Consider the following 11,609-nt stretch of genomic DNA (forward strand, 5'->3'; position numbering starts at 1 on the left):
CATATTATGTCTATTTATATTGCCTAATAATACTGTAATAATAAATAAATGATCTTTCATTCAACTTTAAAACCTCCACATCCTAAACATGAAATCAAATCCCAGTAGTCTATTAAATCAATCCAACCATGATGTGCCTTACTGTAGCAGCCTCAGGAGATGATGGATGGATGATTGTTCATATCTACAGTGTTGTTCTCCTGAGGCTGTTTGATGTCCGACAGTCCACAATGTGACACTGAAAACGCTCTAAAGCTGAACATGTTTAGGGTTTGTACAGCTCCGGTGGGTCGTCTCTTTAACATTCCATGAAAGAACCACACACACAGCCAGGAACACAGGACACACCACAGAGAGTGGTGGTCCTACGTAGACCCCGCCACAACAATGTTGTTGGCCTTGGCATTTCCTGCGTTTTATTTTGTTCATTTTTCTCAGATTTAGTAGTTTTTGTGTGTGTGTGTGTGTGAGCGTGTGTGTCTGTGTGCGTATGTTATGGGACAGGTGGCAACCCTACAAACACTATCCCAACTACAGAACACAGCCATAAGAATAATTCTTTATACTGGTTATAGAGATCACACTAGATTCACTATTCTTAAAATCAAAAGCATTGAAGTTCAATGACCTGGTTTACTTTCAAACAGTGGAAATCATGTACAAAGCAATAAACAAAATAGTTTGGACACGTACATCATTGAACGGTTTTGTGGAACAGACTGGGTGTGGAGACCAAGCAAAGACTAAGCATAACCCAGTTTAAAAAACATTACAAACACACGGTGTTCATGAGGTACAGGGAGGAAGAAGGGCTTTACCAATCAGGTGTTTCATTTATTTATGAAGTTTTTATTTACTCCATATATTTTATAATTCTTTCATAAAATATTCATTTGTTTATCTACTCAGTATATTTTAAATTTATTGCAGGACAATCTGTATACCAAACCACAACCCACCAATTGCGGGTAAAAATAACTTTGGCAGGTAACATTGTAGCGTTACTAGCCATTTTGGCTGGTTAAGAACTAAACAGATACCACTGCGTCTGTTAGAATCGGCAGGCTGCAGAAACGATGCGACAAGTCATTGTTGCCAGATTGGGCTGTATTCTGCCAAGAAATAAGAGGGGTTTTGAGTGTTAAATTTTAAAATGTAATGTGTATCTGGCAACAGTGCTTGTTGTACTAATCCTACATTTCCCATTAACACTATATTGTCACGTGTCATACAACAATTGGCTACGTGCTTATGTTAGCGTGATTGTTGTGGTTTGGTACCAGAAGACAAACGGAACGGCGCAAAACAATAGGAGCTAAAATTAAGTTGTAAAATTAGTTAGAAAAAAAAACAAACTGAAGAAGAAATTGAGGAGTTTTAATACTAAATGGATGTCGGGTCGTGAGTGGCTGGTATTCGACCATTTGTTTACTTTTAAAATGTGCACTATACAGTTTGTGGGGAGTGGGATTTGTTTACATTGTTAACATTGTTTTTAAAATAAATGTTAATATTTTTTTACCATTTTAATGTATTACTGCTAAAATACTACTAAAATAAAAACTATTCAAAGAAACAAGAACTCAAATCTTTTCTGTGGCTTCACTAACATTATTGTTATTGGTTTTTTTGACTATTCTCATTGGTTATGTTTTGTTTGTTTTTCAGTTACTCGCATATGTTCGAAATAAAGTATTCATCCGTTATCCAATAGGCACTTGACCAGTTTTCTCTGGATTTTTATTTGACTTTAATTACACAACTTTCAACCCGACATGCAGTGACCTGTCAATCAGTGGAGAATGGCCCTGACGATGGACAGCCAGGTGTCACTAATGACCCACGCTGCACCATGGTCGACCCTCTAGTTTTGCCCCTGGCAATGTTTTTAGCTTATGTGGTTTATTTAGAAACACTACTTTCCAGACCCTAACAAAATATACAGTTTCAGGTGAAATTTAATGGATTTCTCATGGATATTGCAGTGATTTATACTGCTGTGTCCAGCAACACTTCCCAGAATATCTGCAATCAAATCCCAGTTTTGGCAGTAAGTATATCCAGTGTAAAGATCAAGTATAGTCTCTTTAACAAATTAAAAGAAAATTGTAGCACCCGCTTCTATAGGAGATAGAGCTTGATAGATGTTTCAATTTGGAGACACATTGTAGGGAAAATCAAAGTAGTGATTTTCTTTTACTAAAAAAATGAGTAAACTACAAAAATAACTTACTATTACTCTCAGCAAAGATGTTCATAGATAATCACAGAAGCTTCATCTACACCGTGCATACCAGTGAAAAACATATTTAACAGTGTAAGGGATTTATTTTTCGTGATAGTTCAAAAGAAGGAGAGGTTGAGGATGTCTGGTTTGATGCCAGAAGCAGAGCCAACATTGTGTGTGATGTGAAGGAAATTACCAGTTTCAAGGCCAGCAAGAGAAAGTGTTGTTCTGTGGCTTGAGGATGAAAACTGAGGCAGGGTTTTCTTTCCTCTGTGATGTAACAGAGTACTCAGCCATCCTGAACTTCTGAATGTGAAGCTAGGACACAGCTCATTAATATGCAGACTCTTGTGAAAAAAAAAAAAAAAAAGATAAAAATTAAACAAAAAAGACAATCAATAAATAAAATATAAATTGTTTTTGCAGGTAGTGCACTGTTGGAAAAATACTTACAAAATGAGCTGAATTGCAAGTCCATTGCCTACCACAGCCAAGTCTGAATCTCCTCTGGCAACAACATTTAGCCCATTTGTCAAAGATACAATGCCACACAAAGACTGCCTGTGTGGCACTTTAGTTTGAAAGAAAGTGTATAAACAAACGTTCTTCGTGATGAGGTTTGACAATCATATCCAAGGTTTTCCTTACAAAAACACGAAAAAATAAATAACAGTAATGAAGTATCTCGTCTGAAAACAACATTATTCCAGTTACTGTTCTCATTTTCTAATATTCATAGAAGTAGTTTAGACAAGAGGCAGTTAGCAACATTAAACATACATGTGTGAAAAAAGAATTACTTAATTTTTTGTAGCATTAGAATTAGGATTTTCAAAATGATTATTAATAATAATAATAATAATAATAATAATAATAATAATAATAATAATAATAACTAGTTTGCGCAAATGCGTTTAGAGGGCTGAACCTTTGACCCAAGATGGCTGACTTTCTGTTTGGTTTTGGGCATGGTCATAATGTAATTTTTTGCTAATCCTGGGGTCAATAATAAATGGGGTGAATTTCATATGTATCAGTCAAAGCTGTTGGTACAGTTCTATTGATTTTTTCATTGCGCCAAATTACCAATTTTTAGGCCTGGGTATCGGACTCAAAATGCCACTCACTTTATTCTTCTTTGGTACACTAGTTAAAATCACTACTCCTCTGTTATTTGTGAACAGATTGGGCTGAAATTTGGTCGGTATGATCTATGGATGTGTACGCATCGATGCTCCAAGCCCAATTTTCGATGTCAAGAAAAAAGAAAGAAAAAAAAGTAAACTAAATTTGATTTCTCATTTATTTGCGAGTCACCAGGGGGCACCATTTTCAAATGACTACTCCTCCGTTAATGCTCATTGAATTGGGCTGCAATTTGACCTGGACATCCTATGAGCAGATGTCAAGAGCCTCTCGGATACCTTTTTGAAAGGGGGGAGGACGAGGGCCCGGGGGACGATTGTACGTCGCACAATTTCATTTGACTGAATTCTCTGGAACGTGGTTTGTGTTATTCGGCACGCCCGGCCGTAATTCATCAGAACTTGTTTCAAAAGGTCTGAGGTGTGTGTCAATTTTTGTGAGTATGTTCAGGGCTCCAAATTTAGGATTTGTTGCGGTAAAGTATAATAATAATAATACTTTGAGGCAAAAACAATATTCTGGGACTTCGGACCCTAATTATAATAAATAGAATTGAGTAGTATGTGAGAATACATTATGGAAATAGTGGCCTCACAAAAGTTTGATAGAATCTGAGTAGTTTTGGTGAAGATGTGGTTCGTTTTGGCAGTTAGATTCATATTTAATAGAGTAATGAATGAGGACATACGGTGCAGGGATTCAAAGCAGACAGGATGAAGCATTCAAACCAAAAAAAAAATTGTCACAAAATACATTTGTGTGTCAACAGGAATTGAACACAGCCTATTTGTCAGACGAACAGATAAATGTAACCAAGTCCAGCAATGGGGCAGTGATCCAAAGGCCAGGCTGAGTGATGAAAGTGAACACATTTCAGACAGGAGGGAGTGAGGCATCCTCAAGCTCTGAAAACCACAGCTGATGAAGATAACGGTTTTGGCTCAGAACAGACTTGAATACAGACTTGCAGACTTGACTTGTGCTTGACTATGATTAATACTCAGAGGCTGCAGTCCCCGCCACAGCAGAGACGAACAATTAAAGTTGATCAGAGTATCAGGTCATGACAGACTTGATGTAATAGTCAAGCTGGCACAGTATTGGCTATATAAAAAAGAAGACACAAGCTAAAGGAGAGAAAACACGCAGGAAACGCCCTCATCTAAATATCTCAAGGTTTAAACCTATTACTAACCATTAAATTATTAATGTTGTTATACCTACCTTTCCTGGTCAGGGTCATCGGGCACCTTATTCTGTGAGCTTATTGGATGAGCGCTCACGGTACAATCTTGGAAGATTGCTGAAGCATTACAGTTCAATTGTAAATTTAACATGAGCTAAATAGGAACCCAAAACTCATCTCTCTCGATTGGCTATGCTTGTTTTATCTTAAATAAGGTCCCAGAGGTCTGTTGAAAGCTATCCCATCTTTCAATAAGCACAGGGAAATATTCCTGAATTAGATGATTGTCTATCACAGGACTGTCCTTAAAGGTCCATGTCATGCTATTTTTCACCCATCTCCATTTGTTCTAAGAACCTCAAAAACATAGTAATTGAGGTTTATTTTCCTAAACTCCCTGTTTTCCAGAGTTTTAGTCTCTGAAAAGTCACTTTCCGAGCAGCTCTACACAGACGGGCTGATTTGCAACCTACTTATGCATATTCATGAGTGGGCGTGTCTATAGATGGGGCACTGACTTCCTCCTCCCTGCATGGTGATGTAGGGCCAGAGGACGGCCCACCCTCCTCCCACCCACTCCGTAGCTGAGCTCATGCTCAAGCGTGAGGGCGGGGCGTTTGCAGGTACATACATAGACTGTAGAAAATACATACACTGCGCGAAGGATGCCGAAATGCTCACCTTCGTGGGCGTGTCTGTTTACATGTCAATCGGCAGAGAGCTTCCTGGAGGCGCGGCTTCTCCAGCTCAGTGCCACGTCAAATTCAACATCAAATTGGAGCGAGGTGTTTGGGCTCACCCTGCAGAAAGTAAGCAAATCACACTAACAATTGAGGGAATCAATGAAAAAACACTTTGAGCATGTGTATGAAGCCCATATAGCACTTTTATGATGTTTAAAGCACAGAAAAGTCAATTTAGCTTAACATGGGCCCTTTAAAAAGCAAAAGATAAGCCTTGGTTCACGGCTCAACCAGTCTGGGACACTCGGACTGATCAATGGTTCACGGCTCAACTAGTCTGGAACACTTGGATGGACTATCCTTCTATCCTATTCTGTTTGCCCTTCTGTTCACTAACCCCAACCAGTCGAATCGGATGGTTGCCACCTCTGAACCTGGTTCCGCTAGAGATTTCTTTTTATAAAAAAAAGGGAGTTTTTTCTTCCCACTGTTGCTAAATGCTTGTTTATATAAATCTTGTTGTGTTCTTTCGTTCTTGCTATGGACTTTATATTTTGTTTAGTGCTTTGAGATGACTGTTGTATTTTGAGCTATATAAATAAAGTTGAATTGAACTTTCATCATGTAAAAAGTAACTTTTCCTATTAGTCTTTTTTTCACCTCCAGTCTTGGTGTGAGCTAAATACATCATAAATCCTATGGTAATTTGTATTTAAGGGCAGCCATTGTCAATAGGAATATCATTCTACAATTTTGTCTTTATAAATGAAGGTTAAAAAGCATTGTGTTGGTATCCTAGTGGCCAGCTCTCCTAATTAATGCAGTGTTTTTGGCTTGGTGGCTATACAAACAATGTGGCAGAGGAGGTCTTTTTTTCTCTAAAATGCGGGTTCAATACGATATCACTTAAGCCAATCAACTTAAGCCAGTTATCAAAAGATTTTAATTTGTTCCATAAAATTAAGCAATGCAGATAAGAAAACAGTAGACAGTGTTGCAAAAATCTCCATTGTGAAATGTTGAGTCCGGCAAACGGATGTACCGGTAGTGTTTTTACTTTATTCTACATCTACAGTATTTTTTATGTTTTTGCCAGAACATTGATTCACTTGACACCATATCCCATAATGCAATGTGCAAAAATGTCAAGAAATTGAGTATTTAGAGGAGATGAAGACAAACTTTCCAGCGGCAATTTCAACCTTTTTCCTTTCTCTTTTGTAGTAAATTTTGTCAAATTTGTTGGTTTATGAGGCATACACAATGATTTTAAATAATAAAAACAAATAAGAGGTATCAGCTTTAAGTAATAGTGAATTATGACAACATTTGTTAAAGTTTTATGATAAAGAAAGTTCACCTCTATTTCACAACTTTGACAGACAAGCTGGGAGGCTCTAAATTAAACTGACACATTGTGTAAAAGTCGCAAAGAAAATAGACAATAACTATTACTGCCACTCATCAAGCAATTGAAGCAAAGGTGTTGAGACATCTTTGACACAGAACACATGCTGTGTCACAAAAGACAGTTTCTCTAAATCTACTCGGTACATTGCATCTTGTATATATGCACAGTGAGATGTGACGTATTTCCGGTTGAAAATAAGGCCGATTACGTCTTTACCGTTACCACGACGCTAGCATTTGGACAGTCAAAACATTGAGCCGTCACACTTTTGAAACATGTTTTTCAGAGTTTCACTTTGTTGTGCATGTTTGTGTGTCTACACAATGGCATCCAAAAGGACAAAGTTTATCATCTAAATAATCAAAAATAGCACATCAAGATACCACTGTTGTGTCCCTAAATTAACAGTTTCAGCTAGATATAATTCTGCTTTGATTTTTTTTAACGTTCCCACAAGAGGATGAGCTGCAAAAAAGTGAGTCATCAACATCCGGAGAGATAATTTTTCAATTACAAATCATACTGTGGTCTGTAATCGTCATTTTTTGCCAGCTGACATGAACGAGCCGCCAAATCTACAAGGGTGTCGGTGTTTAAGAAGTAGAGCTGTCCCCGTTCTTTTTTAATGGAATAATTACTCCCTTCCTGCCCCTCGTCCAGGCATTTGGGAGCGAAGAAAGAGACAAAACTCTCCCTCTGAGAACCCCGAGGAGGAAATGGATGTACCATGTCCTGATCACGACTATTAATCCTCTACTGAGCCGGGTGAATTGGACTTGGCCCTCAGTGTTATAGAGGAGGTCCGGGCAGAAAACGCTACGCTCCGGAGACAGATGGATGAGATGGCCATCAGCAACAAGTTTGGTTTGGAACGGTTTGCTGCTTCAGATGAGGACATTGAGTTTTATACAAAGTAAATTCTATAATTTCAGTGCAAAGAAATAATATTTGGGGATTTTATCTCCTTTGAATATATGTCATTCTTACTGAAGGGTGATTCAAGAGTTCTGTTTTTAGTCATTTATAAACCCCCAAAATATTCTGGAGAATTCATGGATGAGTTTGCTGAACTGCTGTCAGTTGTATGCACTGAATACAACTTTTTAATAATAACAGGTGACTTAAATATTCATGTAGACAATAATATAGACAATACTGCCAAAGAACTGTATGCTTTAATGGATACTTTTGGTCTTACACAACATGTGACTGGTCCGACACACACTCAAGGTCACACTTTGGATCTGGTTATCTCTAAAGGTGTTGACATCTCTGCTGTTGATTTAAGAGACTTAGCTCTATCTGATCATTTCTGTGTCTTTTTTGACCTAGAGACTGTAACATCTGTTCCCCTATGTGTGTTTAAAAAAAAGGTACATAAATGAGAACACAAGTGCACAGTTTATGGAAGCCATAGCAATGACACCAACATTGAGTGCTGAGACAGTTGATGATCTTCTGGATGAGTATAATAGAAAAGTCTGTAATGTCATAGATGTGGTGGCTCCAATCAAAACTAAGAGAAAACCAAACACACAGAAAACACCTTGGAGGAGGACTGAGATAATGCAGAATTTGAAATCTGACTGTAGAAGAGCTGAGCGTAAATGGAGATCAACAAAACTACAAATTCATCTAGAACTGTACAAAATAAGTCTGCGAAAATTCAATGATGGCTTGTTCAAAGCAAGGCAGCAATACTTTTCTGAAATTATTGCCAAAAATGTCAACAACTCTCGCACGTTGTTTTCTGTAATTGAAAAGCTCACAACCCCCCCAGATCAGATAGCCCCTGAATTACTGTCAGCTGGAAAATGCAATGAATTTGCTGTATATTTCAATGAAAAAATACAATCAATAAGGTCAAACATCAGAACAAACCAGCAAAATCACAAAAAGCTTGAACAGCTTCAACCACTGAGGGATGAGTCAACTACAATGTTAGAGTTTATTACAGTGAACCCAAAAACAATAGAGGAGACTGTTAAGCAGCTGAATCCATCAACGTGTTGCCTTGACACAATACCCTCAAACTTCTTTAAAACTGTTGTAAAGTCAATTGTCACTGATTTGTGTCAGATAATTAACTGCTCATTCCAATCAGACACCGTACCAAAATCCCTGAAAGTAGCTGCTGTGAAACCTCTGTTAAAAAAGAGAACACTGGATGCCTCTATACTGGCTAACTATAGACCAATCAGCAACCTTCCATTCATGGCCAAGATCATTGAGAAGGTGGTCTTCAATTAACTGAGTCAATTCTTAAAATTCAACAAAATATTTGATAAATTTCAGTCAGGTTTTCGTTCTCATCACAGCACTGAAACTGCTCTTATCAAAGTGATCAATGACATAAGGTTGAACACTGATTCAGGAAAAGTATCTGTTCTCATTCTGTTGGATCTAAGTGCTGCATTTGACACTGTAGATCATACAATTTTGTTGCACAGATTGCAAACATGGGTTGGACTAAATGGAAAAGTAATGCAATCGTTTAAGTCATACTTGAAGGAGCGAAGCTATTTTGTAAGCATTGGAAACTTTGAATCTGACAGATTACCAATGTCCTGTGGGGTTCCTCAGGGATCTGTTCTTGGACCCCTTTTGTTTAACCTTTATATGCTTCCTTTAGGACAAATTTTACAGAGCTGTAAGGTTGATTATCAGAGCTACGCAGATGACACACAACTATATCTATCACTGAACCCAGATGACTATGGTCCCATTGAGGTGTTGTGTGACTGTTTAGAAAAAATAAACTGCTGGATGAGTGAAAATTTCCTTCAACTAAACCATGACAAGACGGAGGTGATTGTCTTTGGTAACAAGGAAAAGAGGACTGCTATCAGCAATTATCTTGAGTCTCGATCTTTAAAAGCTAAAGACCAAGTCAAAAACCTTGGTGTTCTGATTGACTCAGATCTGACATTCAGCAGTCAGATCAAATCTGTCACAAAAACAGCTTCTACCACCTAAAGAACATCTCCAGAGTGAAAGGTTTAATGGCTCAGAAAGATCAGGAAAAACTGGTCCATGCTTTTATATTCAGCAGACTGGACTATTGTAATGGTCTTCTGACAGGAATCCCCCAAAAGAGCATCAAACAGCTACAGCTGGTTCAGAACGCTGCAGCTCGGGTCTTAACCAGAACAAAGAGGTCAGATCACATTACTCCAGTTTTAAAGTCTTTACACTGGCTCCCAGTCAGCCTCAGAATAGACTTTAAAGTTCTGCTGCTGGTGTATAAATCTGTGAATGGGTTTGGTCCAGAATACATCAGTGACATGTTAGTCAGGTATGAACCCAGCAGGTCTCTCAGATCTATGGACACAGATCAGATAGTGGAGCCCAGAGCTCACAGTAAACATGGTGATGCTGCTTTTAGTTGTTATGCTGCAAAGAAGTGGAACAAACTGCCAGCAGAGCTGAAGTCAGCATCCAATGTGAACATTTTTAAATCAAAGTTAAAGGCACTTTTTTTTCTCTACTGCATATAATTGAGAGAGATTTTTTGTCATGTTGATGTAATGATGATTTTACTGATGATTTTAATTGATTTTACTGATGATTTTAAATGTTCTTATTGATTTTAAACAATTGAATGTTTTATCATGTAAAGCACATTGAGTTGCCTTGAGTATGAAATGCGCTATACAAATAAATTTGCCTTGCCTTGCCTATAAAAACATAGCTGTGGCTATTAAAGTAGCATTAGCACGCAGCTAAACAGTGAAAGGCCAGTAGCTTATGCAAATGTCCGACCAGAGAGGAGAAGACACTGGATCACTGTTACACCACACTAAGCAGTGCTTATCACGCCGTTTCCCGTGCTGCACTGGGCCTATCGGACCATGTGATGGTCCACCTGATTCCTTCATACAGACAGAGGCTGAAGCTCTGTAAACCTGTGGTGAAGGAATCTAAACAGTGGACCAGTGAAGCAGTGGAGAAACTCCAGGAGTGTTTGGACTGTACTGACTGGGATGTTTTCAGGTCTGCGAACAGTTCTCTGGATGAGTTTACAGACGTTGTGACGTCCTACATCAGCTTCTGTGAGGACAGCTGCATTCCATCAAAGACCAGGGTGAGTTATAACAATGACAAACCCTGGTTCACAGCTAAGCTCAGAGGGCTGATGGCAGACAAAGAGGTCACTTTCAGGAGTGGAGACAGAGCCAGGTACAGAGAGTTGAAGCACACGTTTGGAAAGGAGGTGAGAAAAGCCAAACGTTTGTACTCAGAGAAGCTACAACATCAGTTCTCTGCGAATGACTCGGCTTCTGTCTGGAGAGGGCTCAGGCAAATTACAAACTACAAGCCCAGAGCCCCTGCTACTACTAACGACCTCTGCCTGGCCAACAGTCTGAATAACTTCTATTGTAGATTTGACAGACAATGGGTCAGACCTGACTCCAACCCCCCTCACACCTCTGACCAACCTCACTCCAACGCCTTCACCCCCCACATCAAAGTTACAGTCTCACCACAGCTGCTTACAGAGGCTCTCTCCCCTATCTTCCCCCCCTTCCACAGAGACGCCTTTCTCCATCAAAGAGAGAGATGTAAAAAGACTTTTCAGGAGACAAAACCCCCGTAAGGCTTGTGGACCAGACTCTGTCTCTCCTTCCACCTTAAAGCACTGTGCTGATCAGCTGTCTCCAGTGTTCACAGACATTTTTAACACCTCACTGGAGACATGCACCGTACCAGCCTGTTTTAAGGCCTCCACCATCGTTCCTGTCCCTAAAAGCTGAGGATCACAGGACTTAATGACTACAGACCCATCGCTCTGACATCTGTGGTCATGAAGTCCTTTGAACGCCTCATGCTCTCCCACATCAAGGACATCACCGACCCCCACCTGGACCCCCTGCAGTTTGCCTATAGATCCAACAGGTCTGTAGACGATGCTGTAAACCTGGCTCTCCACTTCATCCTCCAGCACCTGGACTCCCC

The sequence above is a fragment of the Gouania willdenowi genome, chromosome 14, assembly GCF_900634775.1.
Source record: "Gouania willdenowi chromosome 14, fGouWil2.1, whole genome shotgun sequence".
Classification (NCBI taxonomy): domain Eukaryota; kingdom Metazoa; phylum Chordata; class Actinopteri; order Blenniiformes; family Gobiesocidae; genus Gouania; species Gouania willdenowi.